The following is a 14,569-nucleotide window of genomic DNA, read 5'->3' as shown; positions in this document are numbered from 1 at the left end:
GCCTCTCCTAAAACCAGCTTGGTGTATTGATATTAAGTCTCCATCCTCTAGCCAGTGGTCTAGGCGCAACTGAATCAATTTGGCAAAAATCTTTCCAACACTATCAAGCAGTGAGATAGGCCTGTAATTGCACACCATGTCCCGAGGACCTTTTTTATGAATTGGAACAATTATTGATTTCTTCCAGGAGGTAGGGATTACCTCGTGGTGCCAAACACTGTTGAATAGACGGGCTAGAACAGGTAGCCATACGTTAACTGGTTACGGTAAGCGTCTAAAGGAATACCGTCTGGGCCTGGAGGCTTGTGCGTCTTTTGGAGGAGAATAACTTGTTTAATTTCTTTCTCACTGAATTCCGATATTAACTCCATTGCGCGTGGAGTGGCATGGGTTGCTTGCATGGAATTTGTGCTGGGGAGTTCATTAGGAACTAATTCCTTCTGAGATTCATTTGCTGATCTAACAAGCCGGTTTGAAAATACTGCATAGGTCTTTTGAAGTGGAAGTCCCTTGCTTGAACTTTGATTTCTGCCTGCCAGCCCTTGTATAAGACTGTTTGGATTGTTGGTGCTCCCGGATACCGTCTTGGCAACTTCCTGGTACAAGGCGGTGAAATGCTTTACCCAAAGTTGAGGGTTGATGTTCAGTTCAAGGTTTTTCGAAGGACCTTCGCAACCCCACCTGACTATCTCCCAAAACTTTTTACAGTTCCCTGCCGATATTGCCTGCAGTAGGACTTTCCAGAGTTTATGTGGGAATGTCTTCCTTTTATATCTCAATAATTTTTTGTACTGTTGCCTACATTCATGAAAATATTGCTCGTTAAAGTCATTCAAATGCCGATTCTTTAGAGCTTGTGATAAGGTCTTTTTTAATTTCAAACACTCTTCATCGAACCAGCCCTCCATCGTTTTAGGCTTAATTTGAAGATGCTTGGTCTTTTCCTTTATTGTTTGTAGTAGCAGATTATTAAAATTATGCAGGATTGGTAAGGCTTCGTTAGCTGGTAGATTTAAAAACGTGCTATGTAATAGCAACCAGGTTTGACTAGGTGTGCTCGTATAAGGTTCATCCTCATTTGATCTTAATATGTTTTTCCTATTTGGTCTCGTAGTTATTGTTAAACTATTTCCGTTAAATGAAGACTCGGCCTTCCCTGGGCTCATGTCCTGGTGGACTATCTCCATTAGCAGTGGGTCGTGATCACTCTCAATCCTGTCCCGTATTTCCATATCAATGACATAATGCCAGGCTTCGATGTTTATTGCCATGTAGTCGATTATACTTTGCCTTTTTCCAGAACGAAAGGTAGATTTGAAGTTTCTATCTGAATTTGTTCTTCCGTTTAAGGTGCGGATTCCTCCTTCTATTAATGCTCCAAAGATTAGTTCTCCTTTCTTGGAGTCTTTACTACATTGGATGCGAGGCGTTGGAATATTCCAAGCATGGTCTTCCTCTACTACTTGTTCATCCCAGAGGATAGAGTGAGGTTTAGTGTTGAAATCACCACATATCAGAAAAAAGGTTTTACAAGGCTGGGGAAAGCGGTTGTTCGTATGACCTAGTACTGGGTTCCTCCAACCCGTAGTTCTTTTATTTAGGATATGTTCCTTGAGGAGTCGCACACCTGGCATGACTTGGACCCAGCTAATAGGAGGGAAATACACATTTACTATTTCGAGTGACCACTCCTCATATTTTACCGCAAGCGTCTGAATTTCCTTGCTTAATACAGCATAGGTTACTACGGAGTTTCCCAGTAGTGAGGTTCTGAACCAAATGATCAGGCCTCCCGTTGGTCTTCCTTTTTTTTGCTTAATAGCGGGTGAATGGAAAGTAGAGAACCCATCTAGGTCGATAGCATTAATGGGCCAAGTTTCTTGGAAACAGCTGATGTCTTGTTTTTTAATGAATTCAACCCAGTCCTTATCTTCCATTTTACTTTTTAGGCCTGCAATGTTCCAGCTTAGAATTTTTAATATGGGACTAGTTTTATCTTTTGTGTTCAAGTCATCCATTTTTAGCTACAAGCTTCTAGGTGATTGATCTTCGTAAATCTGTGGCTGTGAGAGATTACCCCTGCTGTTTCTAGGGGAATTAGCCGACAGGCAGAACCTCATGTTACTCAGATTTGTTCGTTCAGGGAGTTGTTGTTTGGAGCTAATTGCTCCCTGGAGTATCGAACCAGAATTGCCTTTTACCTCTTGCCTACCCAACATGTTTTTATTTAAGGCTTTTTCAAGAAATATTGTTGGGTATGGTTCTTTTTGTGGAATAGCAATAGATATTCCCCAGGTCTTCATCATGTTAGAACATTTTAGGATCTGATCTGCTATCCAAGGTGAGGCCCAGACTGTTTCTGTTGATTCCCTGTTCTCTAGTTCTTTACTTGGTATGAATCTTACTGAGAGGAGGTCTTTGGATGTTACATTCTGTACGGCTGGCAGGGAATTGACCAGATGTAGAATATTAGACCTGTTCAGGATGTCATGACTTCCTCTTGAGGAGTACTCGGGGATAAACATAATCGTGGCTTCAAGATCGTTAGTCATTTCAGTGCTGATCTCAGTATGCCCGCTACCTCCCTGCGTCCGTCTTCCTTGGAATTGATTGTCTTCGTTCTTTCTGTTACGAGTGGTAACTGCCCAACCGGTCAGTGTTCGTTCTACCTGGCCTTTTTCCCTCCCAAGTTGCAACTCTTTGTTCCTGGGATCTTCATAAGGTTGCCTTTTTCGGGGCCAATTATCCCATTTTCCTTTAGTATCCAGGTCCAGCACTGGTCGCGGTAGGACAGGTGAATCAGTGATCCACCCAGGCTGGTTACTGAAAATGAGATTTCCAGCGCTAACCTGAGAGCAGTATTTTACCTTTGACCGGGGTGCGGGGACCGGGGCAGTTATGTTGTCCACGCACTTGGTTGTTTTTATACTTTGTTTGCTTCCTATACACTCAGGGGTCTCAGCCCTTCTACTTTCACCTTTGCTGTTGTCTTGTTCTGCCCCCTTAGTGATGGAATTCAGAGGCTGCTGGCGTTTTCCATAATGGTCTCCTTCTGTGTTTGAGTAATGTACCTGGGCTGAGTGTTCTATTTTTGTGGCTGGGAGGTGCTTATCGATGCTGGCACATGATTTGGATGTTTCTGGGATCCATTTGAGTTGACCATTAGCTAGGGAGTCGTTTGCCTCTTTTGTCCCGTAATTTGTGTCAGGATCTTTTTCAGGCCTCCTTCCTTTATCTAATTCGTGCCCAACTGCTTGGTATCCCCTGGGGCCAATGGGTATACGATTTATATGGGAATGGTGAGTACAACTTTTGTCGCACAATAATCCAGGATTTTTATTTATGAAATTAATGACTTTGTCAGTAGGTTTCTCGAGGCTCTCGAGACTCTCAAACTTGATGTTGTCATCTCTATGCTGCTGTTGGGCAGGCTCAACACCTATATTCCTGATTTCCGCTATTAGGCTTATCTGTTGAGGCATGTTTGAAGTCTTTTTTGGTGGTAGTTTTTTATTTCTTCTGGCTTTTTTCCATGTGTTTTTGCATCTGCCTATGGTTTGAGACCTTTTTTCTACTGTATTTGAGGCTTTGATTCCAGGTTCAGGACTTCCATTGGTTCTCTCCATCTTGTCTGACTGATTTTTTGCGTCTGGGCAGATCTCTCGTCCTGGACCAGAGTGCCCTTCACCATCTACTCTGTCTCTAGGCCTTTCAGTTAATCTGGATTCTGTTTTTCCTGACTCGTGATTGCACACCTCTGTGCTTTTAAGGCTATGTTTGCAATCTTCAATTATATCTTTGATTACTTTCGGGACTTCCAGTAGTTTTTCCAGCAGTGGTCCACAGGCTTGTCTATCCATCTTATCCATTTTATCAGCCTTTGCCTGGTGTAACAGGTTTTCCCTTATTACGCCCTCTACTAGGGCCATCCTATAATCTATAGTCTGTATTGAGGTTATAAATTGTTTAGTCAGCTCAAGTTGATCGTCGAATTTTTGAGACTGGGCCATGATCGTTGTTGCAATTGAGCCCAGTGTTGTACATATGACTTTCATGATGCTAAGGATTGGTTGATCTAATGAGAAGTCATCTCTGTTTCCCCTGTTTTGCCCACTTTGCTCATTAGTTATCTGGCCTTCTAAGTTCTTGTCGTCCTCTCCTCTGTGGCCTTTTATTATGCTATCTTCCAGGAAGTTTAGATCTTCTGACGTTATGCTGTTTAGTTGGGGGTCTGTATTACCAATAGCGGAGTTGTCAGGCGAGGACAGTTCCAGACTAAAGGAGCTACTATTGAGTCTGCACAGCTTTAAGTTAGTTTTTACAGTTTGGCTTCCGCAGTAAAGCTGTGACTCTGAAAGTTTATGGGTCTGTTTAGGTGGTAGTTGTTCTATTTCAGGACCCATCGGCCCTCATTCTGACCCTGGCGGATTGAATCCGCCAGGGCCGAGGGCAGCGAATGCACCGCCAACAGGCTGGCGGTGCATTCATGGGCATTCTGACCGCGGCGGTAACGCCGCGGTCAGAAACGGGAAACCAGCGGTCTCCCGCCGGTTTCCCGCTGCCCATGGGAATCCTCCATGGCGGCGCAGCAAGCTGCGCCGCCATGGGGATTCCGACCCCCTTCCCACCAGCCTGGTTCTGGCGGTTTACACCGCCAGAACCTGGCTGGCGGGAACGGGTGTCGTGGGGCCCCTGGGGGCCCCTGCAGTGCCCATGCCAATGGCATGGGCACTGCAGGGGCCCCCTAACAGGGCCCCACATTGCTTTTCAGTGTCTGCTTAGCAGACACTGAAAAGCGCGACGGGTGCCACAGCACCCGTCGCACACCTTCCACTCCGCCGGCTTCATTCGGAGCCGGCATCCTCGTGGAAGGCGCTTTCCCGCTGGGCTGGCGGGCGATCTTTTTCAGATCGCCCGCCGGCCCAGCGGGAAAGTAGAAATGCCCCCCGCGGTCTTCTGACCGCGGGGCGGTGTTTGGGCGGTTTCCGCCCGGCGGGCGGCGTCCGCCGCCCGTCCGGGTCGGAATGAGGCCCATTATGTTTTGGAGTACTGTAAGTTCTGCTTGGGCACTTCGTGGAGGGAGTGTTAATGAGGAGTTCCCGAAGTTTAATAGTCCCATTTGGGGTTCGGGATAAGATGAATCATTGTTTTTTCTTTGCTCTCCCGGAAAAATGCCCCACTCTGGGAAGTTATTTGACTCTGCTCCGCCGTTCCCATGGGGGTTATTCGTTGGACAGGATAGTCGCGATAAACCATCCAATCACTGCTGGGGTAGACAAGTATCCTGGTACCCGGTCTCTGAGAGCTCTAGTTCATCCCCCCCCATATTATTGCCACCCTTTTCCCCCAATGGCTGTACCGGGAGGTCGGTAGCTTTGGAGCTTTGCGTTTGCGCCTGTTCAGAGTTTAAATTCACTTGGTTCACTAAGCTATAGTAGTTAGCAATGGTGTTTATCTTTAGTTTTGTTTTCCTTGCACCCAGGCCCAGGTGAATCGGTATATACTGTTGTCTACTGCACAGAGGATTTGCAAGGCCCCCCGTAGATACTCCTGCGTTCAGTATTGCACACTCGATGTCATCGAAGTCAGTATGGGCTGGCAGCAGGGGCACTGACACTGCTTCTGTCCCACCCAACTCTCCTCCTGGTTCGTTTTCGTCGCTGGGAATCCCGATTTGGACACCCTCTGCTGTGACCTCTCCTTGGGTTGTGAACCCTCCTTGGGTTGTGAACCCCCCCTGGGATATCTGGACGATTCCAGGATCCTGGTCCTGATCCTGGTCCTGATCTAACCTCAGATCTTCTAAACTATTGAGTTCCTGCTCCGAACTTTGAAATTTCACTGGGTGAGCGAGTGCCTCATTGGCCTCCCTGGCCTTCTTTGTTTTACCTCTTGTCCCAACCATCTTCAAGGACTTCGCCGTTCTCCGCTCTCTGCTCACCAACCGCCGTCCCTTCCCCTTGATTCCTTACTTACTTACTACCTTGCTTTAGTCTTAGTCTTAGTCTTTAAAAAAAAAAAAACAAAAAAAAACACCAGCCAGCCAACCAGCCGGACCACCAACAACACCAGACCAAAGCCGAGACTAAAGTGGGAGCTGGGTGTGGCGACACGACTAACACCGGTACCAAAGCCGGGACCGTAGCTGAGGCACAGCTGAAGCAGAGGGTAGAAGAAGCAGAGGATAAAAATGGGGGGGGGAGGAAGGGATCAGGTGGCCAAGGAGTGTCCCGCACGCCAAGATCCGACCAGGGAACCTCCCAAAAACAACGAAAATAGCTGCTCACCCGGTCTCACCCGGTCTCACCCGATCTCTCCCAATTTCTCCGGTCTCTCTCCGGTCTCTCTCCGGTCTCTCTCCGGTCTCCCGATCTCTCAGTCTCTCCTGGTCTCCTGGTCTCCTCCTAGTCTGCTCCCCTGGGCACTTGGTCTGGGCACCTGGGCACCTAGTCTGTGGGGGTCCACGGGGTCCGCGGGGTCCGTGGAGGAGGCAGCAGGACTCCCTCTGACGACTCCGACTCCTTCTGACTCTTCCTGACTCTCCTCCGGGCCCCTCAACCTAGGCCCAACCTAGGCCCACCAGCAAGACAGCAAGACAGCGAGTCAGCTAGTCAGCAAGTGAGGCAAGTGAAGGAAAGGAGCAGGGAGGCAGGGGAGCACCCTCAGCCCTCAGCCCCCTCCGCCCCTCAGCCGGAAAGCAGCCGGAATGCGCGCCGGCACACCGGCAACAAGGGACTCAAGAGCAGCCCCCCCGGCTCGTGCGGCTCGTACAGCTCGTGCCTCCCCCGAAGTCCCGCGGCAACAGCGCGTCCGTCTTGCGCTCCACACACCGCAGCAGGTCCGGAGACGTGAGCCACCCGGCACCGACGTCCGCTTCGTCCTTTCCCAGCAGTCCTTCAGGGAGCGTTGTACTTTCCTTTCTCCACAGCAGAGGGCCTACCAGAATGGGAACTGGACAGCAGTAACCTAGTGTGCAGAGTTCAAAAACCAGCAGCATCAGACTACAACAAATGGGGGTGACCATGCAAAAAGGCATGTTCTTTCTGTTGCAAGAGATTGAGAACATTTTGGGGTCAATCACTGGGGGGGGAAGGTCCTGATTACCCCCTGCTAATAATTATGGGGGTGGTTGATGGCTCTGAGGGCAGCGAAGCAGGAATGAGAGAGGCATATCTTTATTTATCGCTACAGCGGTGGCTCGACTTTGTATTACATCAGAGTGGTTAAATCCTGAGTCTCCATCATTTTTCCAGATTTCTAGGAGTATACAACATGGAAAATAGTCTGTATAAATACAAGTGGTGCAGGAAGCAGGTGTGGGGGGCCAGGATCTGGCCTGCAGTTACTAACTCAGTGGAGGGACTGTCTGGGCAATGAGGAACTTAGGAGCATATTTACTTCATTTCTTTATGCAAATTCAGCGCTTAAACGAACTCCATATTTATATTTTGACGTTAGACCCGTCTAACCTCAAAATATTGGAGTTTGCACCATTTTTTAGATGCGTGAACCTACCTTACGTCAATGAGATGCAAGGTAGGCGTTCCCACCTTTATCCCCCGTGCTAAAATGACCCCTGGGTGGGAGGAGGGGCTAAATAATGGTGCAAAGCTTGCTTTGCACCATTATTTAACGTCTGGGTCAGACCAGGCGTTAGGGGACCTGTGGACCCATTTCCATGGTTAAACACCATGGAATGCATCCACAGGTGCCCTCCTCAAGCCCCAAGAACACCCCCACCCACTCCAGAGGGACACTGGAGGATGGGGAGCCCCATCCCAGGTAAGTAGGGTAAGTATAGGTAAGAATTTTGTTTTTTTAATTAAGTGCCATCAGGGGCCCAACCTGGGACCCCCTGCTTGGCACAGGGTGCAATGGCCATGCCCAGGGGACACTGGTCCCCTGTGCTGGCCATTGGGGTGGTGGGCATGGCTCCTGTCGTTTCTAAGACAGGAGTCATGTGGTATGGATGGTTTTTCGTCAGAAAATGACACTAGGCTGGTTAGGGACATTGTTTTTGCCTCTAACCAGCAAACCCCCCTTCTCCTATACAGCCACCTCCACCCGAATAACGCCATTATTTTTTTATGCTAGCCCACCCTTTGCGCCGGCTTGCGGCATTCCATAAATTTGGTGCCCAGCTGGCGCTCTGAAATGACGCAAGTCGGCACTATACTTTTTGACGCAAAACTGCATTTCCAAAGTTTTGCATAAAAAAGTATTGGGGTGTTAGACATGGATCTATTAGTCTTTGTTAGGAGGTCGCAAGCTTGGTCTTATGTCCTGATTTCTCTGGGGAGACACTGTCTATTGTCATCTGAATGCTTTTGAGAATGCGTGGCTATATTCTATTATAATGATAGAAGCTTATTGGTTACTCCACAATCGTATCACTGCTATTATGCATTTGCACTTTACAGCTGCATGATGTTTTTAGCCTATAATCTAAGCTTATGATGTTTACATCCTCGCTTCGACATCATGAGTATCCCACCGTGATTACGTATCTGCAATGTATGGCAATGGCTATAGAAATGCTGCTATCATTACAAACGTGTCAATGATTCCTTTTATATCAATGCACATGCACTTTATATTCTGTCGGTGTTTATTGGGCATGGCTCAACCTGTCTGTGTGCTGACCAAGTTAGGGCTCAATTTGTTTTGCACCTTATTGAACTATGCACTAGCACTTTGCCCTGTTAATTGATATGAACTAGTATGGCCCTCGGTTATCGATCAAGCAAATGCACTTAAATATTTAGGATGAGGAACTGTATGGTTCTGTTTATAGCATGGTCATTGATAAGTGCTTATCAGCATTTATATTTATATTTGTGTATCTTGCACATTTGCTCTGGGGTATGGTCGGGAAAGTTGAGGAGGGATTTGTATTTGTGTATACATGCACAGTGCAATGTGTCCTCTTTTGCTTTTATGTCAATTGTGTATCATGAGGGAGTGGTATGTTAAAATCAATGAAAACAGGCACTTTCTCTCACAAACCATGCACCTTGTAACAAACATTTCGACTTTATTTTCCAGCATAAGCCGCCAAAAACTAAATCTGAGTTTCCTATAAGAACATCTTTAAATATCCATGGTGAGCTAACCCCAGAATCAGTGAATTTGGTGGACCCAGCTCATTTGTCTGGCACAACAACCTGCCTTCTTACAGTAATTCATACTTAACTTTCCATATACCTGGAATGGCAACAGAAAGGCCATTGTGCATTAAAAAAAGATATTTATCACCTGCCTGATAACCTTAAAGAGACATTTATCTTCGGCTACCATCATTCGCTAGTTATTGTCTGAACGATTTTTAGAAGCACTCATGGCTATATCCACTTTAGCAACGATGCTGCCACTATTTTCTTTCACATCTACATAACCACTCAAAGGAAGATTGTGTATATATTACCACTAACCCCAAGTATGTATTCCAAGTCAAATTGGTAAGCATGAATACTTCATGTCAACCTTAGAGCGTTTACTGAAGCCTTAACATTGCCTATACATGCTAAGACATGCAAAAAAGGCTTATGGTGAGAGCTTAAGGTAGAGGAAATTCATCTAAAAAAATTGTTTAAAGTTTTCAACAGCTCACATCCAGATCAGTTTTCCTTTCTCAATGTCTTAAGATTTCACTCTGCAGCTTTCATTGTATCAGAGAACAATGTACCACTATTCTTGTCTCATAGATATCTATTGGACAGAAGAAGACCAACCCATCCGGGTTTGGATCCACATTAAACAAAGACGTCAACTCAGGGTCAAGGCTCTGTAAGGCTGCTGCAGCTATATCGCACCTCCTTTCACCTTTTCAAAAGCTTTTTGATGCTAATAATTCCTTATAAATATTTCTTTTTTAGACGTTATTTAAGAGGTCCAGTTTTGTTGTCATAGTTTGTTAAAAATATAGAGCAGTAGTTACTGAAACCCAGAAAAGCCACCAATTGCTCTGTGTTTTTAGAACAAGGGCCATCATTTTTCGCACTGACTAAGCTCACATACACAACATAGGTGAAGTATTTGCTTTTCACTACACATTTCCATGATCTTTTACAGGATGTCTATAGCCTTTCCCAAGATAGAATCGTGTTCTCACTGTAACCATTAACACTCATATTGTCCTGAATGCTGATACTTGAACTAGTCTTTGAAATATAGAGGAGTCTGACACAAAATCGAATGTAATTTGCTGAAACCTAAAGGCTCCACCTGAGTAATGAATGTTATAAAAACCTTCGAATCCTTCCACTATACTACCTGATGGTATGCTGCTTGGAGATCCTGAGTGGAAAATGCTTTAAAACCCTTGATACTAGTAAACAACGAATTTATTCTGGGGACTTGATGACAGCCCACCCAGTGCTTAATTTGTAAATAAAGAGGTGCTGGTGCTCAAAGCCCTTCTCTTAAACTCGAGGCTGCTGTAATTCAATCTCTTTGCCTTTTTAGTGGTTTGAACAAGTTAACAAAGTGCCAACATCTACTACATCCCATGCACTTTTTTCCAAGCAGTATAATTTTTTCCGCTTTCACCATACAACCATTTGCATGCCTGGTGCACACTTTTCATGAATCTACACTAACTTTGGTATCCCTTTTATCCCTATAACTTCTATGGGTTTGCTCCTTCAAACTTTCAATCCCAATGACGCTCAACAGCCCCAAACGTTTCTGTAACACCACCCTTTTTGAGCACTTTAGATATGACAATGGATCACTCTAAACCTTTGGCTTCAGTTATGGTCTGTTCCAAACTAGTTTTGTTGTTGGACAACAAATGTTCATGAACATTCTTTGAATGGCAATAAACAAAAAAATGTTTCTCTGCTGTCTGTTATTTAAGTTTCTGAAATCTCCCTACCGTTTTATTTTTATTAGTCGTCGTTTATGTGTAGACATAAATGCATTGTCCTTAAAATAGCATCAAATCATCAATCTTAAAAACATACTGAGCCAGCCAACATGGGTTGTCTTTTGACTTTTTAAACCACTTAAATTGTATGGTCTGTGTTCACAACTGAGGGCTCTATTCCTTCGAGTAGCACATTCCCCTTCGAGCAAGATACTCTTAGTGTTCCTGTGGACAAGGATACTCTAAGGGGGCACCATAAAATGTTTTAAAAAGACTGTTGAAAACTAGGATTTCAAATGAAATACAGATACTGGTGTATACCTTGTTTGTTTGCATAATTAACCAAGAGTACTAATCAGGAATGTTAACAAAATCTATTTTTTTTCACATTCTCAAAACGTTGCTCCTTGGGCAATAATTTTCTTTTAACACTCTTTTAAACAGTCCTACACTTAATAAAAACCTTAGCTATTGATGAATGCTCCATGAACGTCAATTCACCAAAAATGCAAGGGGTGGCAGAAGTGACATCACCCAATAACATCATAGGAAGTGACATCATATGATCTTTGAGACTGAATCTTCCCTGGAAGTGAAGTCATATGATCTTCACCCTTAAGACATCTAATTAATTGACCTTACTGACATTAAGAACCCCACATGTGCACAATTACATAATTACACAGCAGTTACTAACACAGATAAATATGTATTTTATATATCCAGATAAGTGAAGGAGCATCTTTTGCTATAGTCATAGAAGAAGGTTCTCATCCTGTTCGCTGCTGCCTCTACGCCCCCATGCTCCACATTTATCGCTGAGTACACGCCATAGGCCTTTTCTTCTAATTCACTGTCTCTGTCCTACTCCCCTTGTTATGCAGGCCTTACCTGGCATCACATGGGGACATTGTGTCCTTTTAGTACTTTTCTGTACCACCACGTTGCCCACTGCAGTGCCCTACTGGCAGGTCCGGTATGACACTGGACATGGTAGCTTAATCTTCTCTCCGTGTTTCTTTTATGCCAGCTTGCATTAACTGATCCACCAGGTTCACAAGGTGCCTAGATACTTTTTGAGTCACAGTCACAATGACCACACAGCATCTTTCATTTGTCATCTGTCATTTTGGAAATCGCTGTAAATGGGGCATGTTAATAGAACTTCTCCTCTACTGATCAAGCTTCTCGAGTATTATATATAAGATCACTTGCCACTCCCCCTTATTCACTAGCAACTGCCCAAAGAGGACCTCAGCATCATCCAAGTCTAAAGCACCAGCCCAAACAGTAAAACTCCACACCAGAGCTCAAGAGAGACAGCTTTTCCCCAGCTGGCTACTTCCCACTTCCTTAATGTAAACATACATATAGAAAATATACAATAGATATTTATTTATGTTAGTAACTGTTGTGTTATGTAATTGTGCGCATAAGGGGTTCAGCAGTGTCAATTAGTGTGATGTCTTCAGGATGAACGTCATGTGACATCACTTCTTGGGAAAATTCAGTGTCAAAGATCATGGTTGAAGTGTGTTTTATTGTACATTTGTTGATAACAAAAATGTGTTTAATGTGTAAGCCTTTCATAAAGGAAAATGCTCACCTATATTTTAGTCATGTATTTTCCTCAATTTGTTATCTGTGAGAGCAATAAAGTCAGCTTTTTTGCATTTACAGAGATTTGTCTCCCAAATGCGATCTTAAGTGAACTAGTTTCAAAGGGGAGAGTCAAGATTAAAAACCCACTCATGCAATCTAGAAGAAAGTGACTGGTCCCAAGTATTCACGCTGCTAAAATATACTCACTGTGTGTTTTTGGACCGTGCCAGTTGATAAGATTAATCAGTACTCTACATGAAAACTTAGCTGAATACAATAAAATAACTATTGCTATTGAACCTTATATTGAAATCTCAAGTCATACGCAAAAAAGCATATGGTTATTAAGTCTACAGATGATATTCCATATTTAAACAGATTTAGGTCTGTATTATTACCAGCAAATTAGTGCAACAAGTGCTGCCAGTCTAATTGTTGGGTTCGCAATCTTTTAGATACATTTCACTCAAAGAAATACGGATAGTCATCCGAAGTCAGGCAAAAACGATACATTAGTGATGCAGCAAGGAAAGTATGTGCCCGACTCAAGTGAAATCCCGCGTAATCACCACCTATCCTACCTCGTTTCATTGAAATGCATTTTCTCTTCCAGCGGCGGCTCCACTGCTATGGAGGAGGAGCATAGCCCCCCCCCAAGAACAGCAGCATCTGCAAAACTTTAACAACGAAAAGATAAACTGTGTTTATTATCCTTTTGTTGTTAAAGGGGTGGGGGAAGTGCACTGTGCACTCCCCTGAGTGTGCATGTGTGTTTGACCGGCCGTCCCGGGCCAGCCAAACACACATGCGCACTGTGCTGTCTCCAGCCTGGCACTGTGTTGCTGGGCTGGAGAGAGCAGGCACAGGCTTCCAGTCTGCCTGGGAGCATCCGGGCTGGGCACTCTAGCCAATCCTAACGCTGCTCTGAGCAGCGTAAGGATTGGCCGCCTGGCAGGCTGGGAGCCTGTGCCTGCTGAGTGGACGGAGGAGCGGTGGAGCAGATAAGTTTTTGTTTTTTATTATTTTTTAATTTAATGCTTTTGTAAACCCCACTCCCCCGCGTGCACCACCCTGTCCCTTCAACGCGCAGCGAGCCGTGACTGTCCTCTTGATTTTTCCTTCCTCTTTCCTTATTCGGCAACTAAAGGTTTCCTGGCCATCATTCTTGTCCTGCTCCACCCCCCAAATTATTCCTCTCAGCCCTTTTCTCTGCTACATCTTGTGCTGCTTCCTTTGGAGCAGCTATGACTGATTTGCATACGGCTGGCCCATTCTGTGATGAGCTCATATAACACCAGAATGGAAACCTGCCAGAGGAATTGTGGTAAAGGGGCCTTGTCTTAAGCATCCCCACCCATGACATTCTGATTGTCTCCCTCAGTGGTAGGATTATGTCCAGATATGTCCAGATATGGAGTTCAGGCTTGTTGCAGAAGTGTTGCTATCAATGGAACAGCAGGTGCAGTGGCACCGGGGCCCAGGATTGTGAGAGACTCTGTGCACTCCAGTTATAAAGCTTTTTCTTCCCATCAGGGACCTTGGTTGGACAGTTTTCAATGCTTGCATTAGATCCTATGGCACACAAGCTATCCACTGGTTTTCTGTCATTAGACACTGCAGCTAGAGCCCATTGATGTACAACGCACATCTAGAGCTGACTTTGCTCCCCTGTAAATTAGACACAGCTTAGATTTTAAGGTTGCATTACTTCTGTTGGTGTTGGTCAAGATTTATGTGTATATTGCTGCAACTGCATACAGGAAATTATGTGATCTAATGACTATGGGGGTCATTCTGACCGGCGCCAGCCCAGCGGGAAACACCCTTCCATGAGGATGCCGGCTCCGAATGGAGCCGGCGGAGTGGAAGGGGTGCGACGGGTGCAGTTGCACCCGTCGCGATTTTCAGTGTCTGCATGGCAGACACTGAAAATCTTTGTGGGGCCCTGTTACGGGGTCCCCTGCAGTGCCCATGCCATTGGCATGGGCACTGCAGGGGCCCCCAGGGGCCCCACGACACCCCATACCGCCATTCTGTTCCTGGCGGCCAAAACCGCCAGGAACAGGATGGCGGTATGGGGGTCGGAATCCCCATGGCGGC

The 14,569-nt window shown here is 45.4% G+C and overlaps 1 protein-coding gene across 1 annotated transcript in view; it reads left to right on the top strand.

The window, feature by feature from the left end:
• ARHGEF33 (Rho guanine nucleotide exchange factor 33) overlaps nt 1-14,569 on the top strand; it is a 487,983-nt gene that overhangs the window by 227,611 nt on the left and 245,803 nt on the right. The gene's annotated exons all lie outside the window — the stretch shown is intronic.

This window comes from Pleurodeles waltl, chromosome 5 (assembly GCF_031143425.1).
Source record: "Pleurodeles waltl isolate 20211129_DDA chromosome 5, aPleWal1.hap1.20221129, whole genome shotgun sequence".
NCBI classification, from domain to species: Eukaryota; Metazoa; Chordata; class Amphibia; order Caudata; family Salamandridae; genus Pleurodeles; species Pleurodeles waltl.
Note: the sequence above shows the minus strand (reverse complement) of the source record. Positions and strands in the feature narration are given on the sequence as shown.